The 17,349-nt window shown below is 41.2% G+C and overlaps 1 protein-coding gene across 1 annotated transcript in view; it reads right to left on the bottom strand.

Annotated features, from left to right (window-relative positions):
• Nucleotides 1-17,349, bottom strand: part of LOC147689411 (vomeronasal type-2 receptor 26-like) — a 511,044-nt gene that overhangs the window by 129,377 nt on the left and 364,318 nt on the right. The gene's annotated exons all lie outside the window — the stretch shown is intronic.

The raw sequence follows: 17,349 nt of genomic DNA, 5'->3' as shown, positions 1-17,349 counted from the left end.
TCACTAGATATGGGATACCTGCCAACATGCCACAGCAGCTGTGATCGTTCAACATAAGGTGACTTCCATTTGAAAGTTGTTCAAAAATTAGATCAATCGCTGCAGCTGGTGAGCCTTGCAGATGACAGGATAAGTTGTTAGATGAACCATTGCAGGCCCCATGTAAATTAATACCCTGACAAAAGAGGGTACCGCTTAGTGCATTTTCACAGTTAGTACCGCTAAGAAACACTTCACACCGCCCACTCCAACATCTATGTGTGTATGATAAATCCCAGGATGTATTGATGTATTCTTCACCCAACCTTTTAAATTTGCCTGCTGGTATGAGTTTTAGGCAGTACTGAAAATGGAAAATTGTAACAGGCAGAGTGATTTTTAAATGTATTCTCCACTCAGTAGCTGGTTTCTTTGCCACTGTGAATGGCAATCTTTCCAGTTTTTCAGAATGCAGGTTTTGTAGCGTCCAGCCTAATAGCATGATAAAATGAAATTGAGACTGACCATGTTGCAACATGACCAAGTCTTGTTCCATGATGTCTATGGCAGAAGACATCATGAAGACAATGAATATATCCTTGACAACAGAGTCATTAACCCATTGTCTGCTACAGGGAGAGATTTCTCTAAGTTAATACGATAAATTTCTCATATTCGTTCTGCAATCTCTGCTTGGGTAATCTTCCATAATTCATTATATGCAGCATTGATACCGGCATATATGAAACGTTTTTGACGCGGTTTTCTAGGTCCTAGCAAGAATTTCCTCGGGTCTGCTCCATCTTTAAGTAAAGGTCAGTGTTGTTTTACATCCTGTAGTGTAGCTGTCTTTAGCCAATCAAGGCATAGTTTCCCTACACTGTATGTTGTTTTTACCCCAGGATGCTGTCTTTGAACATATCATGGGGCAGGCCTATTGATTTTGAAACCCCGAGTTTCGTTCAGGAATCGAAATTGACAGTTGTTTGTGTCTATGGACCAGAGCAACCATTAGGTCCAATCTGGATGTGATCTGTTATGATGCAAAATATTATGTACGTCGACCACCCCCGTTGTAGTGCCATTACTTGCAGGTATAGGTATGGTTGGTGTGTTCATGTCCTTGATCTTGGCTAACCCAAGGCATGACGTTTGTTGGACAGTGTCATCCAAAAACATAATTTGCTCAGGGATGATATAGGCTTCTACACCCTGCACTTGCCAATCTTTTGAACCCCAGAAAGATTTTGTCTCAATGTTGTCTTTCCAAAAGTCGAAAGCCTGTCTGGACAGTTGGTCATTAAAGGCAGCAGAATAAATCTGTTTTGTATTGGTTAACAAACTTTTCATTCCGGTTTTGTTAACATTTTTAAAGTAGAATGTTTCTGCATGAACCCTGAAAAATATGGAAACGTATTCACAAAGATTTTTGAGCTACCCTTTGGAGGTATAGGACAATGTTCCCATTAGTTGTACATATATACATTTCTAGGCATTGCAATTCTGTGCAAGAAATGATGACCATAATGATTATAACAATACATTTGTTAATAGTCTGATGAACCCTCTAAATATTCATGATTTGTGAATACTGCATACATCTCTAGATCAGAAATCATATTATTTACAGTCTTAAGTGTGGAATCTTCAAAAGCTCATTACAGGCTAAAAATGTCATATTCTGTTTTGTCCCAAACTATATCATCTTGCATAGGAACGGCTGTGCTGTTCACTGCTGGCAAGTCTCTTTGTTCACAATGGGATGATTTGTGTGACCGGAGAAGTAAGTTCACTCTTTTACTTGCTGTGTCCATTTTTACATTTATCAGCATACCCAGACTTATTACCAGAGCTAACCAAAGTAGAAGAAAAAATATTCCCAACGCAATCCAAAGTTCAGTCCATGGTGAAACTAGATAAGTCTTTTCCAGGTGATGAAGTCTGTTGCTTGTTCTTTGAACGTTCTTTTGCTGGCGTTGTTTCAGGTCTGCTGGGATCCACATAAAATGTATCAAAGTTAATGAAATAGCCAGAGGCAGTTCTGTCAATGGTTGGAATTGCATCCGGATTCGTTGAAATTGCTGAAACTACTTGATCACTTGTTACTTCGTTGTAGACAGGTGTTTCAGAGCGAACTGTTATTTGGGGTCTCAAGAGATACAAGTTCCATAGCTTTATTGCTTAGTCCTTCTTTTCTCACTGCTGATTCTTCATTGGTGATGAGTCTCTCAGTTTGAACCTCTTGATTTGTAGCTAGAGCAGTGCTACATTGGCGGAGTACACTTGGCCTACTGCTTAGCATCGGCCACATAGTGTAGTATGATCAGGTCGATAGACACAAATCTCTTCTCCTTTTTACCAGCAAGGGGAGGCAGTGTTACTGTTCTTGAACCGTGGATGGCTATGACAGGTACTGGTTGTCGGTAAGAAGGCCCAAATTCCTTCTTGTCCGCGATTCTTTCTCTGACTAGATCACCAAGCTTTGAGATCCAGACAGACCTTGATGGGACGGTTGGTGTTACAACAGTGGTGGTTGGCTTCAGGAACACGTTGCTTTGTTTCGCTCTTAGTTCATTTAAGTCCTGCAAAACAGCCAAACGATCTTTGATATCAACATTCTTATTTTCCACCACTGTTCCATGACAATCAAGGTCCGCAACCAACATTCTTGTCCCAAATAGGACCTCTTATGGAGTGACACCCCCTAGAGAACTTCTTGGCAAATTGTTAAGTGTACGATGTTTGACCCACCCTTCACCCGAACCTAATACCCTAGCTGTTATAGACTGCGTTCCCGTTTTTTTTCTTTCCACAACAGAATTTCCCTCAGGATGGAATGGAGAAGAATACCTCATTTCAATGTCCAAATTGGCCATGGATTCTTTGTAAACTCAAGGGCTAAACACAGGGCCCTGGTCAGAGTGTAGAGTGCCTATTGCGTATGTGCCGATAAAGACTTACAAATCTTTTATAACAGTTAGAGCGTCAGCCGAGTGCTAAGTCTACAGCCAAAGGAACCTTGAACACAAATCTACTGCAACCATGATATATTTATAGCCATCATCCCTTTGTAAGGGACCGCAGTGGTCCAGGTAAACACACGCGAGTGGTTTATCTGAGATTAACAGGGGTGTCTGCGCAGGATGTTTCACAGTAGAGACTTTCATCTTCTGACATATTTCACAGTCCAAAACATAGTTTCGGGTTTGTTTCCTAATGCCTGGCTACCAGTATCTCTATTTTAATAACGATACTGTGTGGAAACACCTGCATGAGCAGAGGTGAGCCCTTCATGTGCTGCTAGGATTAGTCCTAATCTATGTTCCATGTTTGGAATTACCCTATCTCCCACTCCAGGGATTCTAGCAAACAAAACATTGTTTGTATCAGTTAAATATGAGTATTTGAGTGGAAACTTTTAAGGTAATGCTGCACCGCTGCCTTTGCTTGAAGCATTGACAGCCAGTATTATTTCACTGTCTTTTTTTGTTTTTGAACGAGTGATTGCAGCTACGGAAGCCGTTTGCCCAGCCCCTTTCGCAGCTTCATCAGCCAATGAATTCCCTTGAACGTGAACGCCATCACGTTGATGACTCAGCATGTGCATCACATGAGTGTTTTGTAGTCCGTTTCACAACTGAACTACTTGTCCCCAAAGCGTTTTATGCTTGATTGTGCCAACTTTTGCATCTTTGAAACCGTTTTGAAGCCAATTCTGTAAATGTTCATTGCAAGATCGTACACAGTAGAAAGAATCACACACTATGAGTGTGGGGATTTCGCGATCTGTATTTTTAAGTGACATTATGAATGCTTTTTGGTTCAGCTCGCTGATCTGTACAATCTCCTTAAGATTACGTTTTTGTGACCATAGGTCTGAATTAGCCATTGCAGGTACGACCTTTAACGATCTCGAATGCTGCACTATAAGCTTGCTTGCCCTCCATAGCGGGTTGTGCAGGTCTGTCAGTATAAATTATAAATTCCTACTGGTCAAGAGGGAGAATTTCAGTGGGCAGAGGACATTCTTGTTCTTATTGCAGGAATCCTTGTGTTTTTAAATAAGGATCAAAAACATAATAAACATCAGTTGCAGCAAGAGAATTAACCCATTGTATCCATCTCAGATGTAGAGCTTTAGCATTTGGAATGCTCGCTGTAGTCACTGCCTTTAAGACTGGTACAGAAGTTACGACCATTTTATGCGTTTCCCCAGTGCTGGGGCTCTTTCTTTTGCTACAGCGGTTTGAACTGCTGTGTAGAATTGTTTCTGTTGAAGTAAATTTCATTTCTGCTTGCGTGTACAAATGTGATTTGTATACAATTGGTACTTTTTCACCTTCATTAAAAGTTAAGTAGGTGAGTCCGCTTTGACCTGCAATGATTCGGATCACTACGTTGTGTACGTGTACGTGTGTTTGTTAATGTTTAGTTGCTAACATGTCTGTTTGTAGCGAACGCAAAATTTCTGTGTGTTTTTGTGTCCAATTTACTGTTTTAAAATCGGGTTTGATTAATTAGTTGAGAGGTTTAATCCTTTCCGCGTAATTTAGAATGTAAGTTCTTCCAAAATTAAGGAAACCTAGAATCGACTGTAAGTTCTTCAGCGTTTTTGGAGGTTGGAGCAGCGCACATTTTTCTAAAAAGTTGGTTGCCAGACTTTTGCCTTCAGTTGATAGTTCATATCCTAGGAAAGGACGTTGAGATGGGCAATTCTTGATTTTTTTAAATTGAATTTATACCCTTCAGAGGTGAAGCCCAATATAATGTTGTTCACCCTGTTCAAGTGCCGGTCCAGGTCATCATCTGTCAGATAGATATCATCGACATATGACAATGCCTCATCATCATAAGTTTGTAGAAACTCTGTTACCCTAGATGAGAATAACGCCGGGCTGTTCTTGAAACCTTGTGGGAGTCGTCAGAAGTGACTCTGGGTTCCCATTATAGAGAAAGCGGTCAAATACCGACTTTCAGGTGCAATGTTTTGACAAAAGAAACCGTCAGAAATGTCTAATGTGGTTTTATATTTTTTACACACAATGTTATTCATTAATGCTGTACTGTGTGCATTGTGCACTGCAAATGTTTTACAACAAGAGTTTAAGTGTCTGTAATCCAAAACTAGACATACGTTTTGTCTGGTTTGGAAACAGGAAACAAAGGATTGTTTATAGGTGAGGTGCATGTTTCAATCACCCCTTGGTATTCAAGTTGATCTAAGTTCTCCCTGACCTGTTTTTTAGCTTCTTGCTTAACTGGATACTGTCTTTGTGCAGTTGGTTGATTTTTTAACTGGATTTTGTGGTGAGGTAAATCCTCATCCCATCCTACATGGTTTTTGTATAACGCTGGGGCTTGGGCAACTGCCCATTTCCTAGCATAAGTATATTTTAAATGTACTGGAATATGGTTAGCGAAGGCTGGCATAATGATGTCTTTGCCATGTGGGCACTCCCTGACAAATTCTGGTGGCCGGTCTTGTTCAGCTAGAAGTATATCATAACCCTTGGAAAGTTGCTCCCCAAAGAGGGCTTTCACTTTTCTTGGTATGTCTCTCTCCATTTGGAGCGTTATTTCATGTAACCTATGTGGAGAGCTAACCATGGTATCTGCAGTTTCAACTTCAATGTCTTCATTCAAGTCCAAAGAATATTGATGGGGACTGTGTAGTCATTTTTTTTTGTACACATCGGTTGTTAAATCAATATTGACGGCCCAGGATCCCTGTTTTAAGAATCCTACCTCTATCTGGGCCTTGCCACTGGGCTATTTTTATAAGCCTTCTTTAGGTTTTCCCCGTTGGTCGTTCCCTCTACTTCTCTGTGTAATAGGTGCTGGGCCTTCTCTTGTATGGATGCCCAAGACTGACTACCTCTCCCTGATGTAGCATCTGTCATCTTAGATGGTTTTCCTCATACACCGGATAAAGAAATCCCTGTTCTCATGGTCAGCTCCTTGAATTCCACCATTTCATGCGCTCTGAACCAACATTTTCAGATTATCCAAGTTAACCCAGTTTAAGGGCAAAAAAGAGTAATGCTTCGTGGGAATGTTGTCTCGCTAGACACCACATCATAGCCCTACAAGAAACATGGGAGCCTAATGATCACTTCTACTTGGATGGGTTTATATCTTTTTGTAAATTTGCCACACCATCCAGCATAGGTAGAGCAAGGGGGGGTCTATTATTAATGATCAGTCTTAAGCTCTCTTATAATTTAAAGTTGATTGATTCTTGTTCGCCTCACATGCTAGCAGTAAAGACTCTCTAGTTCCCGCTGCAACGTGGGTGCAACACTTTGGAAATATGTACAGTGATACAAATCCAGGGGTTGTCATAGAGCAATCCGCTCTTGGTCTAGTACACTCCCCTCTTGTTTTTACAACAGACGAAGTTCCTAAAGCGATTATTTCAACTTCTGGGGGGAAAGCTTCAGGTCCCGATGGAGTACCAGCTGACCTTTACAAGGCAGATCCTAAGGTTTGGGCTAGGATTTTAACTGATGTTTTTAATGCAGCTTGTGCATCTGGTTTTCCCCCATCATGGGGGGCTACTGTAGACTTTGCAAAAATAATAGGATCTAAACTGCTCCCTGCACTTATGAAGATTTATAATGCCAAGTGTGTTCCTATGGTGACCTATGACCTATGGCAGTGACATTTGGAGTTATACAGATGTTAAAGAAATTCAAGTGGCGAGAAAAATGTTATGTGCAAACTGCTCTTGGTCCCTGCATCTAACCCAATTTTTAACATACATGAGGAATTGGGAGCGGGTTTTATTTCTGATCAGATTGCGGTTGCACCTCTCCTACGCTGGTTAAGAATCTGGGCCCAACCGTCCCCAAATCTAAATCAACTGATCATCCAAGACTGTCTTAGCTTAGAAAAGGTTTTAGAGATTTCTTGGGTGAAATACATTTAGGATCAGATGGAAATTCTTGGCTGCCCGACTTATTTTTGAGGCCTACAGCCCTTGATAAATCGGCCATTAAGGATATTAAGCAGCAGTTCCTGGACAGAAGAAAAGGTTTAAGGGAGGAGAATGAACTGAAAAAACCTACGGTGAGAAGTTTTTTCACATTGAGCTCGGGCCAGCAGATCCAACCTTATCTATCTTATATAAACAAACCTTATCATCTTTTTGTTTTGACAAGATTTAGATTGAATATGGTACCCTGGCTATTTTCCTTCCCCAAAGGTTACTTTAAAGAGGGCACATTAAATCCTTGCCCCTTCTCGGATCAAAATACCTTCATATGATGTTTTTCTGCGCTTATTACAATCTAATCCGCTGAACGTTTATCCTCCCTTTGCTTAGAGGTTGTGATTTTGTACAGGTTAGGCCTGCGTTGGTCTATTTACAAATGCTAGTGCCACCTATGTTTTGGGGTAACCAGTTTTCTAATGGGGGCAATTAGACTTAGGAACAGACTGCCCACGAGTGAGCCTGCAGATACTGCTTCTAATCATGTTATGTAATTTTTAAGATATCATATCCTAATTCCTTGTATGTTGCAGTATTGCTTAATATGAATCTTCTTTATTTTTTTATCTGTAAATATGAACAAGTGTATGTAGGGCAATTTTTATCTTGTACTCCCAGGTCAAGTCAAGTTATGGCGGGCTGAAATTTATGCATACCTTTTCCCCGTCATGGTTTTCATGATGTGCTTTCTAATTCTGTATGATCTGCCACATTACACAATGTTGTGTATTTTATATTGTGGCCTTCTGTAAAGGGGACCGAAGATTATGAATTTTGTGTTTAGCAGGATTTTATGGCAACCATTAACTGTCTCATGGTTTTATTGCTTTTTTATTTATTTGAAATGTTTGTTCTATGTTGTTAAGATGGTGGGACTTTAACTGTTTAATGATTGTATATCTATACATTATAATGTCTTGCAGAATGACCGCTCTTCTTCTTTTTTCTTCTTCTTGTTTATTCTTTCATGGCTTTAATTAGCTGAATAATGTTAATTTTGACTTTGACTTTGAAGTCCACTGTCTCCAGAAGTCCCTTCAGGTTCTGGCGAGCTATTGTCACTTCTGCTGCACTGTCCAACATTGTCTGAGCCCATTCTCCGTTCTTGAGCTGTGTTCTCAGAATCCTCAGCATGTCTGATTTTTAGACCTGCTACCTTCTTTTTGGTGAATTGAGGTTTTGGTTTGCTTTTCTGAATGTGTTGATCGTCTTTGGACTTCATGCGTTCTTCCTTGTTCTCTGACCATCCTCTTCTTTCGGATGTCTGTGATGATATCTGAAAGGTACAAGAGGAACATTTATCAGTATCTTGATTCCTGTCAGGTTTTCTTAAATTATTCCCATTCCTGAGGTTATACCTCCTTTCAGAGGGCTCCTTTTGAGGAGACCTACCTCGGGATTGAGAATCTTTCTCTTGTGAATGTTGTTTGCTATCTTCCCACTTCTTTTTAGATAATGTAGGATTTGTTTAGTAAAGACCTTTTCAGCACTTTCAGACTTGTTGTGGTTTAACTGTATAATTCTATTAATCTTTGTATGTTACTAAGAAATTCATCGTCCAACATTGCTTCAATGTCAGGATCAGGTGTATTGCCGGCTAAAATCGGCCATGTTGCTTCTGGTCTACCTAGTGGACCGAGCCTGGTAATGTGATTTAAATGTTTTAGGGTTCTTTTAAACCAGAGCTCATGCTCCTGGTCTGTGAGTAGAATGTCAATATCCTCGAAGGGAATATATTCCTCAGGTGGTTCATCTTCTTTGTAGAAGTGAAACAAATGTGTTACTGGATTTGATTCTGGGAATACTATCCATGAGTAGAATACCTCTGTCTGGTGAGATTCATGTGCCTCTATTACAAAAACTGCTCTACCACCTCTTGATGTTAGGCCATGTTTTATATGTTTTAGAGTGATAGCTTTCCTTAAATTTGGAGGAATGATTATAGCATTCTCATCGGTTTCAGTAAAACCTGTTAAGTCAAAAGCTGGTACGGCGTAGTCGCCTGCAGCTCCACTAATTTTGGTGTTGTTGCTGTTTTTGGTCATTGTAAAATGGAATTTGCAGAGCAAGTTTCAAGGGAACAAAGATAAGGTGCACAATATTTTGGCACACTGTATCCTTCAACGTTGAACAAACCAAATGGCTAATGCATATGATTTTTTTGTCCTACTCAGCTATGGCGGATATTATCCCTTACCCACTCCAGACCTCTTATGGAGTATTATGAGAAAAGGGTCTCTGAGAAACGCACAACTGAGTTACTTCAGTATCTAGCGTTAAATTAGTGCCTTACCAAAATGTTGGGCAACATGTAGTGTAGTTCCTATTTCCCTGATAGGCTCTGCGCATTGGAATAATATACACTATGGATTTGACATAGGACTGAGGTCAGTATATCTCTATCGAGTACATTAAACTTAATTACTTGTGTGTGCAAGCTAACTCAGAGGTCACTAGAAACTTCTTGAATGAACAAGTAGGGATTAGTTTCTGACAACTGCATAAACATGACAACTTAGTTTCCCATAGAGTCGGAACAATATCTTCAGAGTTGTGGAAACAATAGATTACAGTTTCACTCAGTCAATCGTGTATGCTTCGTTTCTACAGAGTTGTACAGAAATAGAGAGAGGGGCTTTTCAATAAAAGGGTTTATTGAACAGTCTTATTTCTCATGCAAGAGATATGAACTGCTACAATCGTAAGACAGAATGCGAAGTATAATACGTACAGCATTAGCAGTACTATAAAATAATACTGCAATACCATGGTTTTTAGCTATGACATATATAAAAATACATACATAAATAACACAGCTAAAATACTCAACTGGTGCTTCTAAAATAATCCTACCCCAGTGTACTTAACCTAAGTATAGTACGAGAGAAGAAGTAGGTGCAGTTTAGCTATAGTTTAGTTTATTTGTGCCAAGAGTTGCCAAAAGCTTTCTAGGTTCTAATCAGCTCCATACTTTTGAATGAGAGAGGTTGGTATCTCTTTTCTAGGACTCAATCTCTAACACCCCGCAAGGGGAGTCAGAAACACTGGAGCTGGATTTTTGGCAAGGAGGATGACAGGGTCTGGTCAGTGCATCAGTTTGGGACTTGGCTTCCTTCAGTACTTGTTGTGGCGAGCCGTGTCGCACAAGTAGGTAGCCGAACCACACTGTGCCTTGCCATTGAAAGTGAAGGTATATTTATTCCTTGAAGGTGTTTAGGAATGCCAGTACTGATGTTCAAGTCAGGCATAAGAACGTCATGAATAGATGTTCATGCATAATAAATGAGTTCTTAGAGAAATCAATAACCAGGCAAGGGGAAGTCTAAAAGGCTTAACCCCATCGCCGTGGGGCTTATTCCCCCGCGGCACGGGGAGGGAGCTGCGGTGCTGTTGACGAGCTCGGCTCGTCATGCAGCACATTGGCCATGTGCTGATGACGAGCTGAGCTCGTCATGGCCACGCCCGCTCAATTGCACACCCAGCACAGCAGGATAATTATCCCCGCATGGCGTTCCGCGTAGGCCATGACGAGCTGAGCTCGTCACCAGCACACGGCCAATGTGGTGCATGACGAGCTGAGCTTATAATCAGCATGCAAGGAGTTAAGAGTCTGGTTTTCCAAGAACTTGTTGTGATGAAGAGGATTGGATGTAGTTGACCATGCCTGTATTTGGTTAGCATGAGCAATGAGTAAATAAGGGCTGGATCTCTATGCCTAAATAAGGGCAAAGTGAATTGTACCTATATTAAAACATGAATCTGGAAATCTATATACCGTATCTAAATCGACACACAACAGTATGAGTAGGGATGCTTATGGTAGCACTGTGAGCTAGCTGATCTCTAGGCCAACATATCCTGTGGGGGTTCCCGGATTCAGTCTAGGCACCTCGTCCAAACTTTATGTTGTCCAACAAGCATGCAGATCCTACAGATTGGTAGGAACTACACGACAAAGTGCCCAATGTAGGGCCATAACAGTGGCTGTGTTTGCCCCAATCAGCCAAAACTGCACCAACACAGTGAGAAAGGACAGGAATTCACTGTATTGCATAAATGCAGTGCATTGCTTCGCTTGCACATTAGAGTAGGGCAGAAGAGCAAGGTGATTTACTTTCTTCCCCTACCCAATAAATAAGGGCCCAATTATCCACTGGGGGGTGATACCATACTCATATATATATTATAGATCATTCCAGTATGTGGGGGTAGAGTGCTGAGGGTGCCAGGAAGTGAGTACGATGAGTTTTCATCGTGGTCATTGAAAATCATAGTGTGTGGCTAAAGACTCAATTGGCAGAGATAGGTGCCTCAACTCTCATCAGAGGATTCTGCTTCCGGAGCCGAAAGTAGATGGAAAGCCTTAGCTACAACAGGGTAGCCCTTCAGTACCACATCCCAAGACTCTGTGTGGTCGGTATTACCTCATCCTTTCGGTACTTCCAGTTACATTGAAATGCTCTCACATTCAGACCATTTGAAAAATGGTCTGACTGGTAGGGGATTCTCATAACATGGACGTGTCAGTGAGCCAGGACATGAGCTAACTTTGCAAATTTGGAACTGATAATATTGGAGTGGGGTATAGAGAACAATCTCAGTACACAGACAGCCTAGGTCCTCTTGAGATTCTGACCTTTGGCACACCACTGCTTACCAATAGGTTTTGAGGGTCCAGCAGCGCCGTACCATATGCTAAACATTTTCACCACCTAGCTGGCATCTAGGCCAAACTGCTAGGAACATCCTGTTGATGCACTTTGGGGTTTCGTACACCCTATGGAGATAGTGATATTGATTCAGGTTAAAGTGGGCATCGCAAGAAGTGTGATGAGTGTTACCTAGAACATTAGACAAGTTCTTATCTGCCCATTTCCCTAGCCCTTTGGTCTTGAAGGTGAAAGAGGTCCCTCTTGGTTAGGGAGAGTCACACCCATAATGAAGCGTAATTGCTTGTACCCAGCCGGAGGTGATGAAAATAGTTTTGAGGCAAATGTGCTCAGGGGGTTCAAGTCATTTGCTACCACATGACCAGCAAATAGTGGCTACCACTACACATAGAGAAGAAATTTATGTGGGGGAAGGGAAAACCTGTTTACTAGCAAGGGGAAGCTCTGTAATTTACCCTTCGAAAACCAGTCCTCCATAATCATCATGCGCCTCTGCAACCAATCTTGTAGTCCAGTTCAGTCTCCTGTGTGCAGAAGATAATGGCTGTTTGGGGAACGTTTTTTGTGTACCACAGCTTTGTCCCAGTGCATTGCAGAGCCTGGACCCATGCGAACCAGAGGGTGTATATTAAGGGACCCCAGTCCCCTTGTGGTGCTGAGTTTGATGTATGAGTAATATGACTGCAACTGTGGCTCAAATGGGTGCAAAGGCCATCCTGGGCTGTTCCATCCCAGCATCTACCCTGCCGGTGAGCTGCCCATTTGAGTTGTGCTGCAGAGTAATAAAGCTCAATATCCAGTACTGCTAGTCCCCCTTCATCTGTGGTGAAACACAGTTTGTTCAGGGCAGTATGGTGCAACTCTGTTCCCCAAATGAGTAGGGCCAGCAGACTAGCCATCTTATTGAAGAGGGACCTTGGGAGGTGAATTGAAAGCACAGCAAAATAATAAAGGAAAAGGTAAAACCTTTAGTGAAATAGGGATGACAAGAAAAATTGACACATACACAGCAGACCAACTCAGGATCCAACTATCAAGTCTAGAATGTATTTATTTGAGGAGGGGATGTCAAACACCAATCATCCCCCAAAATCCCTACGATATGCACCTACAAATATATCTGTGCCCTGAGAATGCATGATTCTGTGCTGCAGAAATGGAGATTCATGCTTTGACTGTGCAAGGTGCTGTTCTGTGCTGGAGAAACTGAATTCTGTGCCCTGAGTATGTTTCTGCAGTACTGCAGAAACATAAGATCTGCGGCCTTAGTGTGCACTGTACTGTACTGCAGATGAGTTGTGTGTGCATAGTTCTGTGGTATGCAACAGAAACTGAGTGCTATCATGGACACCCTGGAGACAAATCATTTGTGCATTTTCTACTCTCCCACCTCCTGCCTCCTTCAGGTATGGTGCTCCCTTTTTAGATTCAGTGCTTGCCACGGATTAATATTCACCATATTAAAAATATATATTTAAAATGTAATTTACATTAATTAAACTCAGGCTTTAATTACATTTGTTCAATACAAAATCTAAATGTAATTGTTAGGTTGTGTTTTTTAAATTTATTTTCTTTAAAATAAAAATTGTTATTTGACTTAGAAATTCACACAAAAGTGTAAGAGAGGCTGTATGCTCATTATTCACGAGTCAAACATACAAAGCTACATGTTTAAATTTAGACTTGCAGCGTGCAGTACATTTACTAGCTTTGGCTATTCACCATTTCTAAGTGTAAATACACTACATAGTATGGACTTACATGTCCCTATCCCCTGAAACTAGGAGGTAGAGTCTCGCTGCAAGAGTGTAATGATGCTACTAGTAACATTGACACAAAGTCAAAGCCACTGGGCAGAGATCTCCTGATCTTAAAGTATAGGACATTTTTAAAAAGTTGATAAACCTTTAAAATCAATTAAATAAATATTTCAATATTAAATATTAATGCAAATGAAGTGTATATATGCACTGTAACAGTGGAGATAAATAAAAACTACTTCAGCACAATAAACTTGGTTTTGAATTAAATATTCTAACATTTGAATATATTACATTTAAATGACATACATTTTTAAAAACTATATTTATTTATTATGTAGTAACATTACAAAAAAATATTCTAGATCATTCATTTTAATTGAATTATTTTTAAATAATAAAGTTATGCTTATTAATAAGCTTTAAAATGTGTTTAACTATTTCATAATAAACAAATAATTATTTCAAAATAAAGAACATTTTTAACATTAAATTACAGTTATACATATGTTTTCAAATTCTAGGTATTTTATTTTCTTTTAACAATATTTGCTGTGTGGTGGTAAGTCCCTCTTTCTGTTAATATGGACAGTGGGCTGTTGAAGTATCAGTGCTTGGTCATTTGTAGTGCCTGGCTCAATCCAGGCTGAGCTGGAATGCATTCACCCCTGCTTGCTGACCTTTTTGGCTATGGTAACTACAGAAGTACAGTTTTTGAATACCAATGGGCTTACTTTTTTTGGAGTGAATCTTATTTGCCCCCTAACTCCCCCCACCCCAGATTCATCATTTGCTCAATTTTTTCCCATGAGCATCAACCAAAGTTATCTATTAAAATATGGTACTGTTGCTCTGTCCTCTAGTGCTGGCGTACCTTAACTGCATTGCGCCAATGCATACTGAAAGTGTACCCTTCCAGCAGAAAATTCAATGTTTTATACATTTTAACATTTTACCACTTTGTATGCCTAACGTATGGTGCAGCACACATGCAGATTTCGAAATATTTTCTTCAAATTTACACCTGCCTTGAGGATGCATATTTGTTTGATGCCAATCCCTTTCTATTAAAGTTAGTAGATAGGGATTAGTGTCAACATCCATGGGTGAGTGCATGTAAACATCAATTTACCACCCATTGTACGCCTCCATGGCGTAAACGAGCTCATAGTGCTAGTTTATACTACTTAGGGTTACTGTCCAACTCAATTCAGGATCTGCATTAGAAACTAAACCTCAAAATAATACATTGCACCAGGTTTGCATCACTTTTCTGATGCAAACCAGGAACAAACTCTTAGTAAATCCGCACCATAAGCGCAACACAATGATTGTTATTATAATAACAGAAGATTAAGGGGGATAAACAATAAGTTTCTGAGCCTATGCCTTTCTATTTACATACAGAGTGGGCTAAAAAACGGTGATGGATTATACTCAGATCTGTTGACTGGGTGTGAGTGTTTGATTGGTTCAGATGCTCCGTCTATCAGCACCCCTTTTTGTACTGCTTAGTGCGTCATAAGTTGGCAGGGTATGCTCAGACGTGAATCCCTTGCTCACTTTGCCTCTGGATTCAAGCATGCCTGGTTGAAGATGGCTGGAATGCCAGAAACCAGTCCTAGGAAGCTTGTTTCCGGTCCAGGAAAGGCATGGCTTGGCAGTTGGGGCTGGACTGTTCCCATGAGGCATAGTTTCAGACTGATTTGCATGTGGCCATGTCTGAACTGGGGTGGCAGAGTGGGATAAAGATCGGTGATGGATTAAACCCAGATCTGTTGACTGGGTGTGAGTGTTTGATTGGTTCAGATGCTCCATCCATCACACCACCTTTTGTAACGCTTTGTTCACCAGAAGTTGGCAGGGTATGCTCAGATGTGAGTCCCTTGCTCACTTTGCCACTGAATTCAAGCAAGCCTGGCTGAAGACAGCTGTAATACCAGAAACTGGTCCTAGGAAGCTTGTGTCCAGTCCAGGGAAGGCATGGCTTGGCAGTTCTGTCTGGACTGTTCCCATGAGGCACAGGGTCAGACTGATTTGCATATGGCCATGTCTGAACTGAGGTGGCAGAGTGGGCTAAAGAACAGTGATGGATTAAACCCAGATCTGTTGACTGGATGTGAGTGTTTGATTGGTTCAGATGCTCCGTCCATCACCACTCCCTTTTGTACCGCTTTGTTCGCCATAAGTTGGCAGGGTATGTTCAGACGTGTGTCCCTTGCTCACTTTGCCACTGGATTCAAGCAAGCCTGGCTGAAGATGGCTGGAATGCCAGAAACCGGTCCTAGGAAGATTGTTTCCGGTCCAGGAAAGGCATGGCTTGGCAGTTCGGGCTGGACTGTTCCCATGAGGCACAGGGTCAGACTGATTTGCATATGGCCATGTCTGAACTGGGGTGGCAGAGTGGGCTAAAGAATGGTGATGGATTAAACCCAGATTTGTTGACTGGGTGTGAGTGTTTGATTGGTTCAGATGCTCCATCCATCACCACCCCATTTTGTACCGCTTTTCTATTTACATGCAGCACTTTGATGCTGCATCATTGCTCAGTGTGCTATATTAGAAGGATTGTTACTTATGAACTCCAAATAATAAAAGGATCTCTGTTACAAAAGCAATATCCCACTAAGCTGTCTGCAGAAAATGCTAATCTGTTCACTGCATGTCACACCTTGTGCTTTGCAGCAGAAATATTAACACTAGAGAGCACATGTATGACAAGTTATAGTTGTCGCTAACAGGGAATCGGGCCATTAGTGAATGCTGAAATGCCTTTTGGCATGTACCAACCCTATTTTGTGAATTGCTATGCTACTACTGACTCACAAAATAGGGTTTGTGAGTCAGTATTAGGAAGGGGCATGCCAAGTGCATTCTTTCCTAATAGCGAGTTGCAGGGACACGTATGAATGTTTTACGAGGGGAATGCAGTCACAAAACATTCATATACTATCTAACCCTGGCCGGTGAACGCTGCTCCTCTCATAACCTTTGCAGAATTTCCCACACTCTGTGTTACGTGAAGCTCATGGAGTTCCCAAAAACTCCGCTTGATGCAGAGGAGCACAGAGTTTTTTTCCTTGCTCGAGGTTACCAACATCAAGTTGGTGAGTGCGAGCGTGGAAAATTCACCTCCTGGTGAGAGTTTTCCTCGTTAGCAATCGCCAACATCAAGTTGGCAAGAGCGAGCGTGGAAAATAACCCTCCTGGTGAGAAACTGCTTCTCAACTAAAAATCTACTCGAGCGGCAGAAAAGGTAAGCTTGCGCTGTGTACGGTGCTATTCGCAATGATTGCACTGGGCGGACAAGCATCCGGCACTGCTATCACAGCGAACGGCCTTTTTATACCGTACTCCGCTACTTGCGGAGCTCCGCGTAGTGTGACTGACTTTTTTTTGCACTTCGCATAGCTCCGCACAGGGTTAATTTTACTAACTGCCTACTGCTAAAAAAATTAAAAGGTAGCTTTTCATTTTTATTTTTTAAATGCATCCCGTTTTCCTGTAAGGAATAAAAGCTGCATTGAATGAAAAAAATGCTCTATTTAAAAATCAATAACAGACATGGTTGCCTGCTGACCCCAGATGCAGGTCAATTGCAACACCATTGGGAATCCCAAACAGTGTGGGAGACACTATTATGCACTGCATTTAGTGAGTTTCTAATTGCAAGTCACAAAATGTCACAATTAAGTACTCATAAAATGCTTTGGTATTACATGTGGCCCTAGGCTACCTTATCATGAGTCAAAACTGTGACTAGACAAATAGCATATCTCTCCCTGCCGTGATCTAACAACCAGATTTATCATCCCATCACAAATATCCCTGAACAATTCTGTGCACACAAAGATCTCTTCAGGCTGCTCCAATATCGGTTCAGCCTGCCATGCAGAGGGCGCACCCTTGATCTTGGACCTGGTGCGATAACGTTGGTCACAATACC

Source organism: Lissotriton vulgaris, chromosome 10, assembly GCF_964263255.1.
Source record: "Lissotriton vulgaris chromosome 10, aLisVul1.2, whole genome shotgun sequence".
Taxonomy (NCBI): domain Eukaryota; kingdom Metazoa; phylum Chordata; class Amphibia; order Caudata; family Salamandridae; genus Lissotriton; species Lissotriton vulgaris.
Note: the sequence above shows the minus strand (reverse complement) of the source record. Positions and strands in the feature narration are given on the sequence as shown.